General features: G+C 47.4%; 1 protein-coding gene across 3 annotated transcripts in view; it reads left to right on the top strand.

Annotated features, from left to right (window-relative positions):
* The window catches only part of LOC139760247 (uncharacterized), a 753913-nt gene that overhangs the window by 472849 nt on the left and 257027 nt on the right, over positions 1 to 24037 (top strand). The window contains exon 1 of one of the 3 annotated variants that reach the window (XM_071683169.1): positions 6311 to 6317. The exons of the other annotated variants lie outside the window; for them this stretch is intronic. The gene's annotated coding sequence lies outside the window, so the exon portion shown is untranslated. Of the gene's footprint in view, positions 1 to 6310; positions 6318 to 24037 lie in introns of those variants that run through there. 3 annotated transcript variants of the gene reach the window in all.

Here is a 24037-nt window from a genome sequence, read left to right on the forward strand (position 1 = left end):
CACCAGATACTCCTCTGTCAGAACTCCAGAGCCACTCCTGCTAACACCACACCCTCTGGTGTAGCCTGGTTGACCCTAAGTGTAGCTCCACACTCGGAGGGTCGAATCATTAGACTACATGCAATGTGAGGATCGTGTGTATCACTGTATACTCTGTCAGAGCTATATGGTTTACTTCAGTGGTTTACCTTGATAGTTTACCTCATGCCACTCGTCATAGTACACACACACACACACACACACACCTGCAGCTGTGTGTCCTTGGTCTTTCAAGTGTGTGTGTGTGTGTGTGTGTGAGGGGGAAGCTGCGAAGATGAGTAGAAGAGAGAGGGAGAGAGAACTGAGGAAGGTCACTTTTAAGGTGGGAAACGGTACAGAACCCTGAGAACACCACTGTTGAAACGATAGAAAATGGGGAAGGAGACCATAGGAACACCCCTCCTGAAAGGAGAGAAAATGGGGAAGGAGACCATAGGAACACCATAGCTGAAAGGACAGAAAACGGGGGATAAGAATATCCTTCTTTACAAGGACAAGAAAGAGGGTGGAACCCGAGCCAGCAGAGGATGTGAGGGTCGCACCTTGTGAGTGCGGCATGAAAGAGAGAGAGAGAGAGAGAGAGAGAGAGAGAGAGAGAGAGAGAGAGAGAGACTCGAGGATGTTGGTGATAATGGGTAATTAGGCTGCACAAGGCAGCCTTCTGGGTGAAGGGGCGGAGGATGTAGTGAGGGCAAGAGCCGTACGACACGGTCCGCCTCGAAGGGTGAGGGTTAAACACCCTCGTTTTTGGTCAGTGGTGATGGGGAATGGGCGGGCGGTGATGATGGGCTCGTGAAGGTATTTATGGCCTCGGTTGTTTTATGAGCGAGTGGAGTGGCCATGGGTGGCCAGGAGAGGCCACAATAGGTCAGGGCTCGTCAGGAATGGTATGTTGTGACGATGGCCAGGTGTGGGCGATGATGTGACGGTGGCCAGGTGTGGGCGGTGATGTGACGGTGGCCAGGTGTGGGCGGTGATGTGACGGTGGTCAGGTGTGGGCGGTGATGTGACGATGGCCAGGTGTGGGCGGTGATGTGACGATGGCCAGGTGTGGGCGGTGGTGTGACGGTGGCCATGTGTGGGTGGTGATGTGACGGTGGCCAGGTGTGGGTGGTGATGTGACGGTGGCCAGGTGTGGGTGGTGATGTGACGGTAGCCAGGTGTGGGCGATGATGTGACGGTGGCCAGGTGTGGGCGGTGATGTGACGGTGGCCAGGTGTGGGTGGTGATGTGACGATGCCCAGGTGTGGGTGGTGATGTGACGGTGGCCAGGTGTGGGCGGTGATGTGACGGTGTCCAGGTGTGGGCGGTGATGTGACGGTGTCCAGGTGTGGGCGGTGATGTGACGGTGCCCAGGTGTGGGCGGTGTTGTGACGGTGCCCAGGTGTGGGTGGTGATGTGACGGTGGCCAGGTGTGGGCGGTATTGTTACGATGGCCAGGTGTGGGCGTTGTTAGGGGTGATAGTGGTGTTGAGGTGTGGGTAGTGGTGTCCAAGTGTGGGTAGTGGTGTCCAGGTGTGGGTAGAGGTGGGTAGTAGTGTTCAGGTGTGGGTAGTAGTGTTCAGGTGTGGGTAGAGGTGTTCAGGTGTGGGTAGTAGTGTTCAGGTGTGGGTAGTAGTGTTCAGGTGTGGGTAGTGGTGTCCAGGTGTGGGTAGTAGTGTTCAGGTGTGGGTAGAGGTGTCCAGGTGTGGGTAGTAGTGTTCAGGTGTGGGTAGAGGTGTTCAGGTGTGGGTAGTAGTGTTCAGGTGTGGGTAGTAGTGTTCAGGTGTGGGTAGTAGTGTTCAGGTGTGGGTAGTGGTGTCCAGGTGTGGGTAGTAGTGTTCAGGTGTGGGTAGTGGTGTTCAGGTGTGGGTAGTAGTGTCCAGGTGTGGGTAGTAGTGTTCAGGTGTGGGTAGTGGTGTCCAGGTGTGGGTAGTAGTGTTCAGGTGTGGGTAGTAGTGTTCAGGTGTGGGTAGTGGTGTCCAGGTGTGGGTGGAGGTGGGTAGTGGTGTTCAGGTGTGGGTAGTAGTGTTCAGGTGTGGGTAGTAGTGTTCAGGTGTGGGTAGTAGTGTTCAGGTGTGGGTAGTAGTGTTCAGGTGTGGGTAGTGGTGTTCAGGTGTGGGTAGTGGTGTTCAGGTGTGGGTAGTGGTGTTCAGGTGTGGGTAGTGGTGTTCAGGTGTGGGTAGTAGTGTTCAGGTGTGGGTAGTGGTGTTCAGGTGTGGGTAGTGGTGTTCAGGTGTGGGTAGTAGTGTTCAGGTGTGGGTAGTAGTGTTCAGGTGTGGGTAGTGGTGTTCAGGTGTGGGTAGTGGTGTTCAGGTGTGGGTAGTGGTGTTCAGGTGTGGGTAGTGGTGTCCAGGTGTGGGTAGTAGTGTCCAGGTGTGGGTAGAGGTGTCCAGGTGTGGGTGGTAGTGGGTAGAGGTGGGTAGTAGTGTCCAGGTTTGGGTAGTAGTGTTCAGGTGTGGGTAGAGGTGTCCAGGTGTGGGTAGTGGTGTCCAGGTGTGGGTAGTGGTGTCCAGGTGTGGGTAGAGGTGTCCAGGTGTGGGTAGTAGTGTTCAGGTGTGGGTAGTAGTGTTCAGGTGTGGGTAGAGGTGTCCAGGTGTGGGTAGAGGTGTCCAGGTGTGGGTAGAGGTGTCCAGGTGTGGGTAGAGGTGTCCAGGTGTGGGTGGTAGTGTTCAGGTGTGGGTGGTAGTGTTCAGGTGTGGGTGGTAGTGTCCAGGTGTGGGTAGTGGTGTCTAGGTGTGGGTAGAGGTGTCTAGGTGTGGGTAGTGACACACCTCGGCTGGTGTAGCAGCAAAATAGAGAAGAACCATACTACACTCCTTGTAGATAACATCACACTATCTACAACATGGGAAACATCTAGACAGAAAGATAAGAAATGCTTTTCGATTTTTATCTAAACGATAAGAAAGATAGGCAAGTGCATCTATAGGTTAGATAAGTTGACAGTGAAAGAGATAGATGTCTTGATTGGTGTGGCTCGATGCCCCAGTGGTTGTGTGTGGCTACACTGTAATACACACGAATGTCCTCCTGGGTGTAGCTAAAACACACACACACACACACACACACACACACACACACACACACACACACACACACACACAGTCATGCAAATACCTGTCATTATTCAGGGCAGATACAAAAAAAAGGACTAATTCTCTGGTAATACCTCATGACAGAGGAGCCTGCATGATGAATGAGCATGAATAACTAATGAATATATATACCCTTTCCTGTTATCGAACCCGGGGCTTTACGGATGAAGTTTTCCCCTGACACACACACACACACACACACACATACACACATATTACAGGACCTTGGCGATGTAGTATTTAGCGTTACTGACCATAGGTTTTCAAGGGCTAGGCTAGGATTGGACAAGCGCGAGTTCGAATCCTGGGTGAGGCAATCGGCCCACACCCATCTTTAGGTGTTCATCCTCCACTTCGAGGGCTGGTCGTCGAGAAATGGATATCTAGCTTAGACTAGGGCGTGTGTGTGTGTGTGTGTGTGTGTGTGTGTGTACATCCCTAAGAATAAAGACACGATCTTGCTATACGTATAAGACATGAGACAAACATGAGTGTAAAACTCTCTCCTCGTAACACAGAAATAGTCACACAAAGTTATACTAGAGAAGGTCTAGTGAAATTGAAAAAACACCTGAGTTACAAGGCAAGGCTAAAAGCTATGAATATGCCCACCATGGAAGAGAGAGAAGTAAGGAGTGACCTGATCCCTCTTCTGTTGTTTTTTGTTCTAAACAGATGAACGACTTGGACAGTGAAGAATTCTGCGAAAGATGAACCGATACAAGAATCAGAGAACTTAGCAAGAAATTTGTTGGAAATGCTGAGAAAATCCTTGGCGGATGAACTGTATAAACTGAAAGAAAAGGAAAATCGTCACTGGCGACAGCATACAGGAGTTCAGATGGTCGTGTGATGGTCGAGATGGGGATGGGAGGCACAGGAGCGTAACACTCCCTTCCCCTACGGTACAAGCGGGTGCTAACAACGAGGTGATTAGGTACTTAGAGGCAATTCCACGTCTGTGGTTCGTGATGGTGGTGATCGCCTTGTGGTGGTGTGGGGGAATCATTGTGATGGTCCGTGTATATGGTATGATAGGGTCTACGCGTTGGTCCTCTTGCCATTACCCATCTGCGCCGGTATATCTAATCATATATGCTGAAGGATTAGGACGTGTTGTCAAGATATACCAGTCGTAATATATCGCATACGCATACCGCATATGATAATGACTCGCTCGATAAGTTCGTTGCAATGATGATTACCGAATGACGTCATATGGGAAAGAGGTCTCTTCTCTGGCCCCGACGGCACCAGGATATGTGTGTGTGTGTCTTACAAGACTTGTGGTTGGGAGATGAAACTTGGTGTTTTGTTTACACCTGATGACTCAGATTCCCTCCAGTGAAACTTGGGTGTATATTACCATGCTTCAGTGAATCGTCTGAACCCCAACTGAACTGCAATTGACCCTTATGTATGTATATATTCATTTTTTTTTCCATATATATTCGCCATTTCCCGCGTTAGCGAGGTAGCGGCAAGAACAGAGGACTGAGCCTAAGAGAGAACATCCTCACTTGGGCCCCTTCTCTGTTCCTTCTTTGGGAAAATTTAAAAAACGAGAGGGGAGAGGATTTCCAGCCCCCCCCCGCTCCCTCCCATTTTAGTCACCTTCTACGACACACACGGAATACGTGGGAAGTATTCTTTCTCCCCTATCCCCAGGGATATATATATATATATATATATATATATATATATATATATATATATATATATATATATATATATAACCTAGATTAGGGCATACAGTTGCCCGTGCCGTCTCAGCTAAGATGTATATTAAGAAGATAACTACATCCCTTGATTATCTTGATCTTAGCAGAGCTCGAGAATGCCCAGGTCTCACACATAATGGAACTGGGGCAGCAGATGTGTGAGGATGTGTAGCCCGGATGGCAGGATATGGCCTGTGTATGTTGTCTACACGCCAGCTGGCTGACCCTCATTTTCTGCAATATTGTCTGGACACCAGCTGGCTGACCCTCATTGTCTGTACATCATGTGGCTGACCATTGTCTACACTGTTGTCTACACACCAGCTGGCTGACCCTCATTGTCTGTACTGTTGTCTGCACATCAGCTGGCTGACCCTCTTTGTCCACACTGTTGTCTGCACACCAGCTGGCTAACCCTCATTGTCTGCACTGTTGTCTACACACCAGATGGCTGACCCTCATTGTCTGCACTGTTGTCTACACACCAGCTGGCTGACCCTCTTTGTCTACACTGTTGTCTACACACCAGCTGGCTGACCCTCTTTGTCTACACTGTTGTCTACACACCAGCTGGCTAACCCTCATTGTCTACACTGTTGTCTACACATTAGCTGGCTGACCCTCATTGTCTGTACTGTTTTCTGTACACAATTTGGACGACCCTCAGTGTCTGCATAAACTCGTACTCCCCCCATACAGGGGAACCCATGCATAGTGAGGGTGTGTGTGTGTGTGTGTGTGTGTGTGTGTGTGTGTGTGTGTGTGTGTGTGTGTGTGTGTGTGACCTGGGTATTGCTATCCTGATCACCTGAAGGTGTGGAGAGATTACTCAACCTGTGGATGTTGTGGTCCCTTGACTGACTTGGTAGGGACGACCTCCTGCAGGTGGCAGGGCTCGAGGAAACCCCAACCGACCATCCTTCTCACGAACTGCACTGCCTCAGGGCACCGCGCCACAACAGATATGGAGAACTGAACAACGATGAAGATGTCTCTATGAATATCCAGAGTTTGAAGAGGAAAACTCAATTGTGTTACGCCGGAGCTTCACAGCAAAGCTAAGCACACGAGAATGCATGAGCCAAGGAGGCAACATAACGCAGGTCCTGTTGGAAGCCTAGATGGAAGACGGGTGTGCCATACGACCCACCGAGTCACGACGCTCATGGGAACTCTGTGGAGGTGGGGAAATCTCATGAACATGAGGCGTGGTGCCTCACTTTTGAGTCTGGTGCACGTACTGGCGCCCACACAGATCTAGGAACGAGGAATGATGATATGGTCAGTAAACATGGCAGGTATTTATACCTTTCTTAAGCTTATCCATATTTCCATACGACTAAGCTTTAAATAACCCATCTTTAAAGTAGGATAAGGCCCTTAAGAACACGAGCCGTGTAGACACAATTAATCGTAGATTGTAGAAGACAGGAGGAGGAGGAGGTCACTAGAGAACAGGTTATCTGTCCTGAAAGATAAGGTATCAGCTGCTTAAGTATGTGGCGATAGGAGGTTACACTCGTCCTTAGAACATGGATCGTGTCAGTAGCACTGATCGTGGTGCATTCAAGGGGACGCCATGGGTCAAGCGTGTAGGTTCGAATCCTACTTGCGGCGGTCGGTTCACAGGCAGCCCAGGTGTTCATCATACTTCTAAGGATTGGTCGATGAAATGGATATTAGGCTTACGCTAGGATTAAATATATATATATATATATATATATATATATATATATATATATATATATATATATATATATATATATATATATATTAGCTTTAATGAAAGGGTCTTGATTACGTCTTCTGTTGCCCACGCCATATGAGCGAACCAGAACAACAATGAACAATATCAGATGACGTATCTGAAGGGAAGAAAATCCATTCTCACTGACCCAAAGAACACGCCTGAGGAAGGTCATGAACAGGTGGGTCATGTGTGTGTGTGTGTCCACTTTGATGCGTTTCGATCATTCGATTGAACTCGTTCCTCTTCTCTGTTCCACATCTTTATCCTCCCCTCCCACCCCATTCCAACAACCACCCACCCTCTCACTCTCCCTCCTCCACATGCTAGGAGCCTCTCTCCCTCTCTCTCTCTCTCTCTCTCTCTCTCTCTCTCTCTCTCTCTCTCTCTCTCTCTCTCTCTCTCTCTCTCTCCCTCCCTCTCCTGCTCAGGAAACACAGGGGCGACCCGCCCACCTGATCTCCCGCTACTGTTGGGGAATTCAGAGGCTGGTGGTCGATGGCTTGCAAGGTGTTAAAGGTGCTACTGCAGCGTGTCACCCTCGCCTGAGGGACGACTTTGGCTACAGGCGAGTGTGGCGCTATCTTGCCCCGCTGGTGCGCCAGGCCTGGGGGGAAAGTGCGCCAGGCCTGAAGGAAAGTGCGCCAGGCCTGGAGGAAAATGCGCCAGGCCTGGAGGAAATTGCGCCAGGCCTGTAGGACAGTGCGCCAGGCCTGAAGGAAAGTGCGCCAGGCCTGTAGGACAGTGCGCCAGGCCTGAAGGAAATTGCGCCAGGCCTGTAGGACAGTGCGCCAGGCCTGAAGGAAAGTGCGCCTGGTCCGGAGAAAAGTGCGCCAGGTCCGGAGAAAAGTGCGCCAGGTCCGGAGAAAAGTGCGCCAGGCCTGAAGGAAAGTGCGCCAGGCCTGGAGAAAAGTGCGCCAGGCCTGGAGAAAAGTGCGCCAGGCCTGGAGGAAAGTACGATAGGCCCTGAGAAAAGTGCGCCAGGCCTGTAGGACAGTGCGCCAGGCCTGGAGGAAAGTGCGCCTCCTTGGGAGAAAGTGGCAGACTGACTTGGTCGATCAATATGAGGTTTTCCTGAAGGGTTGGAGGCTGGGTTGGTGGTGGTGGTGAGGCAAATATTGGCCGATGGACTTTATTGGTGCGATGGTCTGTGTGTGTACGAGTGTTTGTGCGGCTGTCTTGAGTGTGTGTGGGTGTGTGTGTGTGCGCGGGTCGCAAGGTGCGTTTGTACGAAGGTGTGTTGGAGTATGTCTCTGTGGAGGCAGTAGAGTGCGTTCCCGCATGGCTCTTGAGTTCGTGCAGTGTGTAGGCGAGTGTGGTGGTTGTGACTGTGTGGAGTTCGTCATTCACTCGCGTCATCGATCACCCCTGAATGTGGAAGGATGAACAGGTGGGGTTGACTGTGAGTCGGCTCCGCCCTGTCCAGGTGTCGAACTCAAGCCCGTTGGATTAGCGTGTCGGAACTCTGCCCGCTGGATCATGGGGGCTCGTGTGTGTGTGTGTGTGTGTGTGTGTGTGTGTGTGTGTGTGTGTGTGTGTAACAGTGCATTCGTGACATGCATTCCTGTCATGCAAGCACGTGCCATATGCATATCCGCATGCATTAATTGATCACTGAGATATAAGACGGTAATACAGGTATAGCTAATGTATATATATATATATATATATATATATATATATGACATATGTGCACGTTATGTTGATTAACACACGCTCCTCCACCAGCGTTAATCTCTGTTAACATTACCATCCGTTGATCTGTCGTTGCTAACCTGTTAACATTACCATCCGTTGTCCCGTTAGTGCTAACCTCTGTTAACATTACCATCCTTTCTTCCGTTAGTGCTAACCTCTGTAAACATTACCATCCGTTGTTCCGTTAGTGCTAACATCTGTTAACATTACCATCCGTTGTTCCGTTAGTGCTAACATCTGTTAACATTACCATCCGTTGATCCGTCGTTGCTAACTTCTGTTAACATGACCATCCTGTGATCCGTCGCTGTTAACATGTGTTAACATTACCATCCGTTGCTCCGTTAATGCTAACATCTCTTCGGATCCCCTCACTCACAAGATACCTTTTAAGTTCTACAACACCTTAGAGGACAAGCTGCTCTTATCCATACCGCAGTTATTCCACCCCATCTACACCTGCGTCAGGAGGAACCCCCGCCCTCATTGGCCCTAGGCTGTTCCCCAGTCTTCTGCCGAGGGAAAAAGAAATAGGAAGAAATAGGCGGGCGGCCTCAGAAAGAAATGGGCATTAGCAGAAGCGATCACTCTTTACCCAACTTTCTCACCCTGAGCCTTCATCTATTATCCCTTGTTTAGGGGGGAAGGCGATATGGGGAGAGGGAGGGAGAGTTGGTTGTGAGTGGTCGTGGCCATGGCTGCTTAATGGGGCTTAGGGATTGAGGGGTTAGGTATGGCTAGGAATGGATGGGGTTGGGGGACAGTTGTGGGAGGAAAAGAAAGCTGGATGTGAAATGGAGGAGGAGTTTGATGCAGGGACATTGAGGATATAAAGAATTAGGGAACCAAAGAGAGATGACTTGAATGGAATCTGATGGTTTTCGTGTAGGACTAGAAGGCTCACACAGCTCCCTTGGTCCAAACCTGGTGGACCACAAGCTCACGGGTTCAGACCTGGTGGACAACAAGCTCACGGGTCCAGACCTGGTGGACCATAAGCTCACGGGTCCAGACCTGGTGGACCACAAGCTCACGGGTTCAGACCTGGTGGACCACAAGCTCACGGGTCCAGACCTGGTGGACCACAAGCTCACGGGTCCAGACCTGGTGGACCACAAGCTCACGGGTCCAGACCTGGTGGACCACAAGCTCACGGGTCCAGACCTGGTGGACCACAAGCTCACGGGTCCAGACCTGGTGGACCATAAGCTCACGGGTCCAGACCTGGTGGACCATAAGCTCACAGGTCCAGACCTGGTGGACCACAAGCTCACCAGCCAGACGTAGCGAACCCCACCCTTAAGGGTCAAGTGGGAGGCCAGGCATTATACCCAAGTGTTGTACCGTCGTGCTTAAAGGTCGTATCATCGTGTTCAAAGGGCGTACGGCCATGCTCATGGGCCATCTCGTCGTGCTCAAGGGTCGCACCATCGTGCAAGCGTCGCACCATCGTGTTGAAGGGCCGTACCGTCGGACTCACAGGTCACACCATCATGAAGGCGTCGTACTCAAAGGTCGTACCGTCGTGCTCGGTGATCACACCATTGTGCTCAAGCGTCGCACCGTCGTGCTCAAGCGTCGCACCGTCGTGCTCAAGCGTCGCACCGTCGTGCTCAAGCGTCGCACCGTCGTGCTCAAGAGTTCAATCAACAGCTTAGGGTAATAGTGGGCCGTTGTGAACGAAGGGTAATATTAGAACACCATCTTGCCTTCCTGGGAAGTTCAAGATTAGTTTACATCACCTGATGACTCGTGTGAGATGAAACCACATCATCTACAGTGAAGCGAAGGAGTGGGTCACGCTCCCTGATGCCAGGGACACGCCTTTGCTCCCTCCATGTCGGGTCTGCTGTTCCGTCTTACTTGAACATCCTCGTGCGTGCCCCATACATGTATTCTACTCTTGTCCAGCCGCTTTATCTTCGACGATTTTCTTTTCCCTTTCCCCCTTCCCTGTTCTCATTATTCAGCTACACACACACACACACACACACACACACACACGTAGAAGATTACAGTAAAGGTTTAGCCTCTAGTTTAAGGTATAGCCTCTAGGTTCCAGTATGGGATGTAATGAATCGAATGGAACCTCGCCTGTCTCTGTTGCCAACGGGAGGGAGGGCTCAGGCTGTAGAAGTAACAGCTTTTCCCAATACCCTTGCCCATCTCTCTCCTATCAAACCTGACTATTTTTTTTTTTATTTTCTATTCATTTTACTAGTTTTGTCAACACGTCAGCCATTCTTCTGTTGATTAGCTACCTAGATAGTTCCTGTAGTCGTATATTATTTCATTTAGACACCCAGATGTGTACTGGTGTTTTGAGTCATCCCATCTTTGCATCTCGACATATGAGGTTTCTTGACGCATTCGTTTCAGAGGAAGAGTCTGTGTCATTATCCCCGACACCAGCGCGCCTGTTGCATGCCTCCTGCATCTCGAATCTTCAGACTTTGACATCATTCGGTTCGAAGCTCGTTTTTTCCAAACGCCTGAGAGTGTTATCCTTTCCGCCTGCTGCTGCTGCTCTCTCTCTCTCTCTCTCTCTCTCTCTCTCTCTCTCTCTCTCTCTCTCTCTCTCTCTCTCTCTCTCTCTCTAAGTCTACAAACTTTATAACTTTCTTCCGTTATTCAGTTCCCTGCCAGGATGGCGTGACATCCTCTCACCCTCAGGTTCAGCTCCTCTGCTTCGTAGATTTTCAACGTATACCATAATGAAAGTGAATTCTGCTTCCTCTTCTCCTCCTCCTCCCCATTTTCTTTTTTGTGACCTAGAGCAAATTGTCCTCGACCTTATTCATACTCCAGACAGGCACGTCACACACTCGTAACACTATGGATTTGTTTACACCCACGCTTAGTCTTGGACGTCATAACTACACACTCCTCCCCAATTGGTTGACCAAACCAGACTTGTAAGTGTTCCTTTACTAATCGCACCTCCACCTCCACCACTTCTAATTGTCAGTGTTAGCGCTGCAGTAGCGCTGACTGGACTCTCTTAAAAAGAAATCTTTTTAAAGATATAACTTCCATAGATTAAGCTTGTACCGTTACTGAACGTAAATGAAAGCTTACCTCTGCTGGAATGGAAGCATAAGGTATATCCTCTTTTCCTCTGTGACTTTGTCTCGCTTTTCTGTCCATCGTCTAACCATTTCGGTTCTGAGGACTCGCCTGTCGTATCGGACCAGAGGAAATTCTTCCTCCTTCCCTCCGATTCGCATTAAGCTTTTCGTCCCTCGTCTGAAATCCATTGCAGACATGTTATTCTTGAGGTGAAGCGTTCCTTTGTCCAGAAGGAAATGTGAGGACGACTTCTCTCATCGATGGATCGGTTGCCGTTCATGTCGTACGGCCTTTACGTCCGCTTTTCTATTCAAGCGACATTGTAGTCGTCCCAACTGGATCTGCTGGTCCACTTTATGCCTCGAACTCCACCTCCGTTGCTCCTTATAGTAATGTAATGCCCTGCCCCCACAGTCTCTTTTCTTTCATCACAAGACGTATAGACCGGATGGTAACCTTCCGTGCGTTTGGATGCGCTTCTCAATTATTGCGCCTGTGTTTGCTCGTCTTTTCCATTTATGCTTAAAAGCCCAGACTTTTTCGTTCATGGATACGTTCATCTGCACAGCCTGTGCCGGAGAAGGGTGACCATTCTAACCATTCACAGTATCAAGCTGGTGCTTCGATTTGTGATTTCAAAGTCTTCGAACCCTTCTTCAGCTTCCATTTCCTTAAGCACCTTGATTCTCTGATCATCACTATGATGAAATTCATCTGCGATGTCCCGTGTACTAATGTTTGATCATCCTTTCGAAGAGCCTTTTGGGGGTAATCTACTGTAGTATTCCTTGGTGAAGTTTCAGATTGAGTTCAGCACTAGGGTCTAATCTCCAAGTTTCCTTCTTTTGGCTTCCCTTGTGTCTGGTTACTTCTATGTCCGTCCTTAACTCTGTAAATCTTGATGGATTAGCCTCCTCCCCTACCAGGAGCAGTGTCCTCCAGGGTTCTCTCCTGTCTCCTATTCTCTTCCTCCTTTGTATCAACAAATTCCTTTCTTCATCAGGTAATCAGTTGGTTTCCAAATGCAGACGTGTGGACACTTTCCGACAATGTCCTATTATCTGATTGTCTCTTTATGAAACTGTTCAGATGTCGCCTTTGTTTCCAAAGCTAAGACCGACTTGTCACCTCTCCCGGTCTGGCCTCGAACTTAGATCCATTTGCCGTATGCCATAATGCTGGTCCTCTTTTCCCTCTAATGTAGATATTGCTCCGGTTTCTGCTCCAGAGGATTAGCTGCCTGTGTGCCCCCCGCGCCACTAGCGAAAACCACGAGATACTCTGCAAGTTGCCACTGCTTCACGTGACTACATGTGTGGCTGCTGGCACCTGGGTGATGGGACGTGGTCATGTCTGCTCCCCACACAAATGAATTTTGAAACTTCACCTTCCAATGTCTTTCCAAGCAGCTACGATCTTGTGAATTTTAAGAAACAGGTTTTCCACGTCTTCCATAACCTTCTGAGATTTGTATTTCTCTGTCTCTGAATCTCTGGAGTTCTCTCTTTTTTTTTTTTTTTTTTTTTACATTTTGTCTTAAGATTTTCTGACCTTGATGGAGACTTGTAAACACGGCCATGTTTCACGGGGGTAAAGCGAGAAGAAAGATGGGCAGTAGACAGCAAGAAGCCGCTGAAACTAGTTCGTTCGCCGGCCCGTTGAGCGCTCGCACACACACACACACACACACACACACACACACACACACACACTTCTCCTCTGATCTTGCCTGTACATAACTCACACACAGGATTTCACTCATTCAGTATAGCTTTTTTTTTCTAGTATATAGAAATGGAATAACTTGCTTATGTCGACGCCGTTTACCGGGGATCGAAGCTGAGGGCTGGAGAATCGTCAGTTGAGTGCTGGCTTGCGAGGGGAGGAGACGCCAACACCCACTTCCATAAACTCCTGCTGGAGGGGAGCACGGCGGAGGCTCCTCCTCCTCCCCTCGCCTCGCGATGTACAGACGGCGGGAGGAAAACCTTGTTAAATCATGAACCACTTAACCCGAGGCTTGGCGGTGAGTGCCTGGCGTTATGTGCAGGGCTGGAGGTCCGCCTAGCTTGTGGATCAACATTCAATATGCAAATGAGGGCTGGAAGTGGTGCAAGTTATGTGTGTACCAGAACGGTCGCCATGTTTTTTTTTTTTTTCTCGACCACTTCGCTGGGAGTTTGGAGCGCCAGCATGACGCACTGGGACCGTGGCAGCCAGAGCGTCTCGCCCCGTCATGGCATCCCCTCACAGCCATGTTATCCTCGGGTGTGGAGTTTCGCCCCCACAACTTCTGTCCCTCTATTACCCAACCGCCTTAACTTCGGCTCTCGTAGGCTGACACTACTAACTTCGCCGACTAACTTGTCTTTGCTCTGCTGACGGGATTCTTTGCCTTAACGTCAGCGGCTCCATAACCACCCAACACACACACACACACACACACACACACACCCGCCTTCACGCCAGCTCGACCATCTCCCAGAAATGAGTTCGAACTTAGCACACTCGATGGTCCCGTGGACCTGAACCAGAGGACAGGGATGTTGGACACTGTTCGTACCAAGACATCATTACGTACACAGTGACGTACACAGTGACGTATTGAAATTCATTCTTGCTTGCTTACGTTCATACACATAATTGTTTGTTACGTACACAGTGACGTATTGGAATTCATACTTGCTTAATTACGTTCAAACACATAGTTGCGTATTACGTAAACAGTGACGTATTGGAATTCATACTTGCTTACGTTCATACGCATAGTTGTGTGTTACATACACAGTGACGTACTGGAATTCATACTTGCTTAATTACGTTCATACACATAGTTGTGTGTTACGTACACAGTGACGTATTGGAATTCATACTTGCTTAATTACGTTCAAACACATAGTTGTGTGTTACGTACACAGTGACGTATTGGAATTCATACTTGCTTAATTACGTTCAAACACATAGTTGTGTGTTACGTACACAGTGACGTATTGGAATTCATACTTGCTTAATTACGTTCAAACACATAGTTGTGTATTACGTACACAGTGACGTATTGGAATTCATACTTGCTTACGTTCATACGCATAGTTGTGTGTTACGTACACAGTGACGTACTGGAATTCATATTTGCTTAATTACGTTCAAACACATAGTTGTGTATGATTCTTTATGTGTTGCGGGGAGAGAGTTGTACACTCGTGTTTCCCCGTCTCTTAACCTTGTATATGTTGTACCAGTCTTACCTCTGACTCCCTCATGAGATCCCCACTATACTGCTGTACGCTACTCCCTCGCTCACTATACTGCTGTACGCTACTCCCTCGCTCACTATACTGCTGTACGCTACTCCCTCGCTCACTATACTGCTGTACGCTGCTCCCTCGCTCACTATACTGCTATACGCTACTCCCTCGCTCACTATACTGCTGTACGCTACTCCCTCGCTCACTATACTGCTGTACGCTACTCCCTCGCTCACTATACTGCTGTACGCTACTCCCTCGCTCACTATACTGCTGTACGCTACTCCCTCGCTCACTATACTGCTGTACGCTGCTCCCTCGCTCACTATACTGCTATACGCTACTCCCTCGCTCACTATACTGCTGTACGCTACTCCCTCGCTCACTATACTGCTGTACGCTACTCCCTCGCTCACTATACTGCTGTACGCTATTCCCTCGCTCGCTATACTGCTGTACGCTACTCCCTCGCTCACTATACTGCTGTATGCTACTCCCTCGCTCGCTATACTGCTGTACGCTACTCCCTCGCTCACTATACTGCTGTATGCTACTCCCTCGCTCGGACTGGTGTCAATTTTTGTTATCACCTTCGTTGAGCTTGACCTTCTTACTGCCGCCGTTGTGGGAGAGGGAGATCAGGGACCAGCGGCCTGTGTCCTTCACTAGGACCATCTTGTTCACATACTCGTCCTTCGTAGAGCAGGACGACATGCGTGTCTGGCTCACGCCCTCCTGCAGGAAAGCACTTCTAACGCGGCGTTCTTCACCCTCTCCGCATTACCATGTATTATACGCAGGACGACCGACCACTCCAGTATACATATTGTCTTGCAGACTCCACACAAATTCATTTTCCTAACGAAGGCTTCCGCTACATCACCAATTTCCTTTTGATCACTCCTACTTCTTGCGCGTCCCCAGCTGATGCTGCCACGACAACGCTCCGGCGACCCATTTTCTCTAAAAGACGAGAACTTTGTTTTGACACGCATTGACTTTCAATATCCTCCTCCTGTACAGCTTATCAAGGCGACCCACAGTTCAGTATCCTTCTCCTCCTCCTCTTCCTCCTCCCATACACCTTTCAAGGCGACCCACACTTCAGTATCCTCCTCCTCTTCTTTCTCCCATACACCTTTCAAGGCGACCCACACTTCAATATCCTCCTTCTCCTCCTCCTGTGCAGCTTATCAAGGCGACCCACAGTTGAATATCTTCCTCCTCTTCCTCCCGTGCAGTTCAGGTGACCCCACACTTCAGCATCCTTCTTTGTACACTCGTCGTCAGACTGACGCGCTTCTCAGTCGACCTAATCCTCTGGTTCCGTCAACACACAGCATCACCCACATACAACAACTGTAGCAAGTTCCACCCCTTTTTTTTTGTAATGGTGTCGTTGAATACGAGTGTCGCTCTCCCAGACATAGGGTCAGACTACACACACACACACAGAACTGCCACCAGTGATCCGCCTGTGGGCAACTGTGTGGCCAGCATTCAGCAAGCTACAGTGAACCACATCATATGCCACTCTTAACTCCGTGAACACTTCTCTCTCTCTCTCTCTCTCTCTCTCTCTCTCTCTCTCTCTCTCTCTCTCTCTCTCTCTCTCTCTCTCTCTCACCACCACCTCCTGTAGCCAAAAAAAAAAAACATGGCTTTTGTACTCTTTTTTTCCTCTTCGTAAAACCTCCTCCTCCTCCCTCACACACTACGTCACACACACACACATCCGGTCGTGAGCGTAACACATGCATCGCCTGCCGTGCGATGGAACACTTAATGTGCTATTTATTATTAGTCCTAAAACGAATTTTCCTCGTTACTTAACACTGGTCTTCGTCCAGCCCTTAGACACATCCGGTGCTTCTCAAAGCTGAGACACACACACACACACCACCTCTCCTCCTTATCCACTAACATCCGGTGCTTCTCAAAGCTGAGGCACACACACACCACCTCTCCTTCTTATCCACTAACATCCGGTGCTTCTCAAAGCTGAGAAACACACACACACCACCTCTCCTTCTTATCCACTACATCACACTTTTCTTCAGGTCTTTGGTCGCCTCTTTCCTTGTACAGTCTCTCTCTTAGTACCATTTACCTGCTCCACACACTCCTGACCTCAAACCTGCCCAGACCAAGACCCAAGTCATTTACTCATTTCTGTCCACGTATTTCTGTCTGTGTCGCAGAAAATGTTGTCCTCTGTCAGAGAGGGTTTAAGACACACACACACACACACACACACACACACACACACACACACACACACACACACACACATCTCTCTCTTCCTTCCGTCTTGCACCTGTTCACCTCCTTTCAAAACGGCTTGCTATTCTTCCTTAGAATTCCATTCATCCTTTTCAAAGGATCCTCGTTTGCTCTGCTCGTATTCACAAGCACCAACTCTCTCTCTTCTCTCTCTCTCTTCTCTCTATCCTTGTACGAGACTCCACATGCTTGGCGTTCTGCCCTCCGTTCATTATGTACTTCGAGGGAGACTAGCGCCACCTACCGAGATCCAGCAGAAGCAGTCTCGCCCCACCCACCTCCTCCTCCTCTCTCTCGGCACCTCACGTCACACTGGCCACACAAACCTGTGTTTACCTGCGTCACTCGACTCGCCACGTAACTAAGCACCTGCGTCACATCGTCCCGTCACACGCATCAAAATTTCTCTCTCTTGCTCATTCAGTTTATTTTACGAAGTAAACTTTTACGATGCAAGTGTCGTTAACTTAAGCAAATTTTCTTCCGACATTTTCATCTTTCTTTTTTTTTTTTCTTTAATTCCCGGACAACGAATGAAAGTTTTAAAGAGCGTAACCCACTTTACACCACTCATATACGTCGGCCTAACTGTTAATCACTTCTTTCTTTCTTTCATACTATTCGCCATTTCCCGCATTAGCGAGGTAGCGTCAAGAACAGAGGACTGGGCCTTTGAGGGATTATCCTCACTTGGCCCCCTTCTCTGTTCCTTCTTTTGGAAAATTAAAAAAAAAAAAAAAAAAAAAAAAAAATGAGAGGGGAGGATTTCCAGCCACCCGCTCCCTTCCCTTTTAGTCGCCTTCTACGACACGCAGGGAATACGTGGGAAGTATTCTTTCTCCCCTATCCCCAGGGATAATCACACCACCAGTAATATTCCAAATGTAACCTTGTTACATTTGACCTTGTGTACACCTTGTCTCTGTACCATGGTCTGATCAAAATGTTTTTGCAATACATACACACACACACACACACACACACACTAAATACTCTTTCAGCATTATTTTTTTTCCTCGAGGGCGCCTCATATATGCCTATAGCTCCTATATCACCCACCTATATGATCCTTTAACCTATTATAATGAGCCTTTTTCATGGACCCATTTCCGAAATTGCAATTTGGATTTCATCAGAAAAAAGCATATATATATATATATATATATATATATATGTATATATATATATATATATATATATATATATATATATATATATATATATATATAAAACACAATGAGTTCCCAAGTGCACTTTCGTGTAATAATCACATCGTGTTTCATTTTCCCCGCGGATTGGTAGGAATATCTTGATCACGTGCAAAATTGTGATCCTTTCCAATATATATATATATATATATATATATATATATATATATATATATATATATATATATATATATATGATGTAGCCTGGGAGCAGGTTTTTTTCTAATGCACATAGGATTGAATACATCATATTTACATGTTCTCGTATTCAATTCATTGTGCATAGGAATATATATATATATATATATATATATATATATATATATATATATATATATATATATATATATATATATATATATTATCCCTGGGGATAGGGGAGAAAGAATACTTCCCACGTATTCCCTGCGTGTCGTAGAAGGCGACTAAAAGGGAAGGGAGCGGGGGGCTGGAAATCCTCCCCTCTCGTTTTTTTTTTTAATTTTCCAAAAGAAGGAACAAAGAAGGGGGCCAGGTGAGGGTATTCCCTCAAAGACCCAGTCCTCTGTTCTTAACGCTACATCGCTATCGCGGGAAATGGCGAATAGTATGAAAAAAAATATATATATAATATATATATATATATATATATATATATATATATATATATATATATATATATATATATATATGAAACCTTCGCCTATTCATCATGACACAGATGTAGCCTACTTCCCCAGATAACCTCACATGTAGACATGGCAAATCATGATCGACATTTTTACATCTGTATGTAAATTCTTTTTCGACTCTTCGTATTCTCAGCGCTTCCTCTCTTTCTCTCTCCCCACACACACCCATCGATAACTGTATAGGAAATGGGTTATCACCATTCATTCTCTCTCTCTCTCTCTCTCTCTCTCTCTCTCTCTCTCTCTCTCTCTATTCCAGGCAGCGTTCACTTTAAGCCTGGGAACGAATCTGTCTCAATTTACTCTCCTAAAAGAGAGAGAGGAAAAAAAAGATACCTTGCCAAACTTCCTCCCTCCCTCTGGCGTTCATCATTCTACTTCTTATGCATCCCAATGAACGGTCCTAACCCACATGTCGTGCAGGCACGACTCCACGGACCCCTTGAGCACGACGGTACGACCCCTTGAGCATGGCGGTACGACCCCTTGAGCATGGCGGTACGACCCCTTGAGCACGACACTACGACCCCTTGAGCACGACATTACGACCCTTTGAGCACTGCGGTACGACCCCAGGGTAGGATGACGTGACCTTCAAGCCATCGAGCCTAGCAAGTCGTGTACCGTCGTACACAAGGGTCGTGTACCATCGTGCAGCCTAGCAAGTCGTGTACCGTCGTGCACAAGGGTCGTGTACCGTCGTACACAAGGGTCGTGTACCGTCGTGCACAAGGGTCGTGTCCCGTCATGCACAAGGGTCGTGTACCGTCGTGCAGCCTAGCAAGTCGTGTACCGTCATGCACGAGGGTCGTGTACCGTCATGCACAAGGGTCGTGTACCGTCGTGCAGCCTAGCAAGTCGTGTACCGTCGTGCAGCCTAGCAAGTCGTGTACAGTCATGCACGAGGGTCGTGTACCGTCATGCACAAGGGTCGTGTACTGTCGTGCAGCCTAGCAAGTCGTGTACCGTCATGCACGAGGGTCGTGTACCGTCATGCACAAGAGTCGTCTGCCGTCGTGATAGCTTCTAAGGTCCACAGTTGCTCATTTCGTGTGGGTTTGCTTTGTTTACAATGCTGCCGAAGACGACGCGAGCGAGTCTGGCAAGAAACCTCGGGTCGGCCACATCCCTGAAGGGGGGACACACTTCACCTCTCCTCACCTTACATGAACAAGGCGCTTTTCACCACCTTACTCCACTGGCTATGGGCGGGCGCTGGACAGAGACTTCAGAAATGTCTTTACAACTGAAGGGGACACACTCTTCACCTCTCCTCACCTTACATGAACAAGGCGCTCTTCACCACCTTACTCCACTGGCTATGGACGGGCGCTGGACAGAGACTTCAGAAATGTCTTTACAACTGAAGGGGACACACTCTTCACCTCTCCTCACCTTACATGAACAAGGCGCTTTTCACCACCTTACTCCACTGGCTATGGACGGGCGCTGGACAGAGACTTCAGAAATGTCTTTACAACTGAAGGGGACACACTCTTCACCTCTCCTCACCTTACATGAACAAGGCGCTCTTCACCACCTTACTCCACTGGCTATGGGCGGGCGCTGGACAGAGACTTCAGAAATGTCTTTACAACTGAAGGGGACACACTCTTCACCTCTCCTCACCTTACATGAACAAGGCGCTTTTCACCACCTTACTCCACTGGCTATGGACGGGCGCTGGACGGAAACTTCAGAAATGTCTTTAACAACCACCTAAGTTCCTTGGGAGTGAGGAGGAACACTCCCTTCCACCTTCCCCAATAAACCTTCATTTATTGTTGGCTGTCGTCTGTACGAGGCCCCCGGCGGCCACCCTCAACCCAACCCCACGGTGCTAAAGTGTTTTTTTTGTTATTTAGAATTATCGTTATTGGCAAAGGTATCGCTGTCTTGGGTGGTTCAGAACATGAGGTTGAGATACTCTGGGTCGGGTTAATATCATCGCCAGAGATTCGCCTCTTGTGATATCCCTCCATAACAAATGTTTGTTTGGAGTTGACCCCAAGAAGGTGTGTGTGTTTATATGTCCTGTTGTTGTGTAGAAAGGTTCGTCAGCAGATAAACCCTTTGATATGATGGTACGACCCTGTTCAAGTCCAACCACTTGAGCAAGAAGGGTATGGTCCGTGGATATGACGACTTTAGTCCTTGATTTGACTGTGAGACCAGGTCCTCATACCTTATGGGTCGTGCCGTCGTGCTCATGGGTCGTACCTTCGTGCTCAAGGGTCGTACCGTTGTGCTCATGGGCCGTACCGTCGTGCTCAAGAGTCGAATCGTCGTGTTCATAGGCCGTACCGTTGTGCTCATGGGGTCGTACCTTCGTGTTCAAAGGTCGTTCTGTCGTGCTCAAGGGTTGTACCTTCGTGCTCATAGGTCGTACCTTCGTGTTCAAAGGTCGTTCTGTCGTGCTCATAGGTCGTACCTTCGTGTTCAAAGGTCGTTCTGTCGTGCTCATGAGTCGTACCTTCGCGCTAAAGGGTCGTAGAGTCGTGCTCATGGGTCGTACTGTCGTGCTCATGTAGTATGTCATAATGGTCAAATCTGTTCCCATCTATGTGTCCATGTCTCTCTCTCTCTCTCTCTCTCTCTCTCTCTCTCTCTCTCTCTCTCTCTCTCTCTCAGTAAATCATGGCTACATCGGATATAGAATGTAAAAAAAAAATAAAAAAAAAAACCCAGTTTTATCAAACGTTCGAATGTTTCAAAAACATATTCATTTTCCCCCATGAGTAAAAATCTTTTGGCCTGGCTGGCTGGAATGTGGTATCGCTTTCGGGGCAATTAGTGCCCCATTTACCCCATCAGTGTGTCCGGGTAACACCTGATATGGGGTGTGGGCAGCAGCACCACCACCACCAAAGCCGCCTACGGCAGCTCGTTTTCTATCATTTTATTTTGAAGGGGGGAGGCAACTGTTCATGTCTGGTTGTCATTCAAAAATGTTGGTCATTCACGGTAGGGTGTTAAGAAGTCTGACACGAAATCTTGTCTTTATACACGTCTGGTTTCCTTCTTTCTTTCTCCCTTCCTGCTCCTGGATGTATGGGTTGGAGTAAGGGGCTTCTAGGTACCTTATTAAGGACATCTTTAAGGTGATCGTTTTTGGGCTTTAGGTCTCCCAATGACCAGGGGTCATTGAGGGTCGTCTGTCAATGCTATGATACAACCACGAACCGAAATATCTTTCTAACATGTTTCTCAGGTTTGGTGGGTGATGACTGAAAGCACATTTCATTCTCATTACGCATACTCATATATATATATATATATATATATATATATATATATATATATATATATATATATATATATATATATATATTTGGTAAATCGCTATTCAGTAATTCATGGAATTTTATTTAAAATGTAATTTTTCTATACATGAGGCACGACATGTTTCGTGGAGACAATCCACCTCATCAGGTGCCAGTACTTGGCCTAAAAAGATTGGTGTTGGATGGCGGGAACAAAGTGTGACGTTAGGATTTATATAACTTTTTCTAAATACTTGGACCTTGTGATGAGGTGGATTGTCTCCATGAAACATGTCGTGCCACATGTATAGAAAAGTGGCACGAATATATATATATATATATATATATATATATATATATATATATATATATATATATATATATATATATATATATATCATGACTGAAGACACAATGACATTACATAATACATATTTGCCACATTCTTTGGTTTCCACTACATTTTATAATGCTGTTTACTTGCTATCTAAAGGTAAATATTCAAATCTTGATCATATAATAAAAATCCGAAACTATTTGTGTTTGTCTTGCTTACTGCCTCCTGGGCTGAATTCATCTCTACGAATTACAGTTACATAAGATTTCTTACCGAAGGTCAGGTCGGTTGAGTTCTCGAGAGACATCTGGCAACGTACCCTGGCGGGTCCCGGATTTAACTGATGATATTTTCGCGCGTGATTACTTGGGTCCATTGGTATGCTGGCTCCCCAGGCCGCTGCTCCCTGTACTACAACATTAGCCTCTGCCTGAGCGGAATTCTGACCGCTTGAGTGAAATCCCGCTTTTGCCTCTCAAATGAAACGTTGCCTCGTACAATTTAACTCTCTCAAGTCCTTATTTTTTTTCTTCTTCTTCTTCTTCTGGGTCGTCAGACGACGGCCGAGCTCCGCCGCCCGAGGAGGTGAAGCTCAAGGCACTGGTTAGGCTGTGAATTTTGACATGGCATCAGTATTCATCACGGGCGAAGTCCACCATCGATTTCTCTTAAGACTCGGTTTTATCGTTTACACCCGCAGCGTCAAGCGGAGGGAGAGAGAGAGAGAGAGAGAGAGAGAGAGAGAGAGAGAGAGAGAGAGAGAGAGAGAGAGAGAGAGAGAGTGAGGTAAACTTTGGCCCTGCGATCCACGGCAAATAGAGCTTTGACGATGTAGTTTACGGGCTATTTTGTCTAGCTTAACACGCGCGGGTGAGGGCGGGCAACAGAAAACGGCTTCCACCCTGTGTTTATCGTTTTATAGAGATAAGGAAGACTGATGAGCATTTATATATATATATATATATATATATATATATATATATATATATATATACACACACACATATATGTATACATATAAGAAGAGATAGATCTGGACAACAAAGTGTGTACGAAGAAACCAGGTCCAAGGATTATAATTTTGCCTTATTACCTACTGGTAATATAATGTAATTTTACCTCCATTCACAGTGAATAAACACGATATGAAATACATAAGCTTCCAGTTCTCACGCTATCTCCATATCGTTTATATATATTTATATTTATTTATTATACTTTGTCGCTGTCTCCCGCATTAGCGAGGTAGCGCAAGGAAACAGACAAAAGAATGGCTCAACCCACCCACATACACATGTATATACAAAAGTCCCCACACACACACATATACATACCTACACAGTTTCAACATATACATACACAGGCATATACACATCTACACATGTACACATTCATACATGCTGCCCCCATTAGCGAGGTAGAGCAAGGAAACATACGAAAGAATGGCCTAACCTACCCACATACACATGTATATGCATAAACGCTCGTACACGCACATGTATACATTTCAACGTATACATACATACACATACACAGACATATACATATATACACGTGCGTATTCATACTTGCTGCCTTCATCCATTACCGTCGCCACCACGCCACACATGAAATAGCCCAGCCCTTCTGTTCATCACCATTGTTACGAAATATTTGATGATAGTATTCAGAGTGTTTCA

Source organism: Panulirus ornatus, chromosome 36 (genome assembly GCF_036320965.1).
Source record: "Panulirus ornatus isolate Po-2019 chromosome 36, ASM3632096v1, whole genome shotgun sequence".
NCBI lineage: Eukaryota > Metazoa > Arthropoda > Malacostraca > Decapoda > Palinuridae > Panulirus > Panulirus ornatus.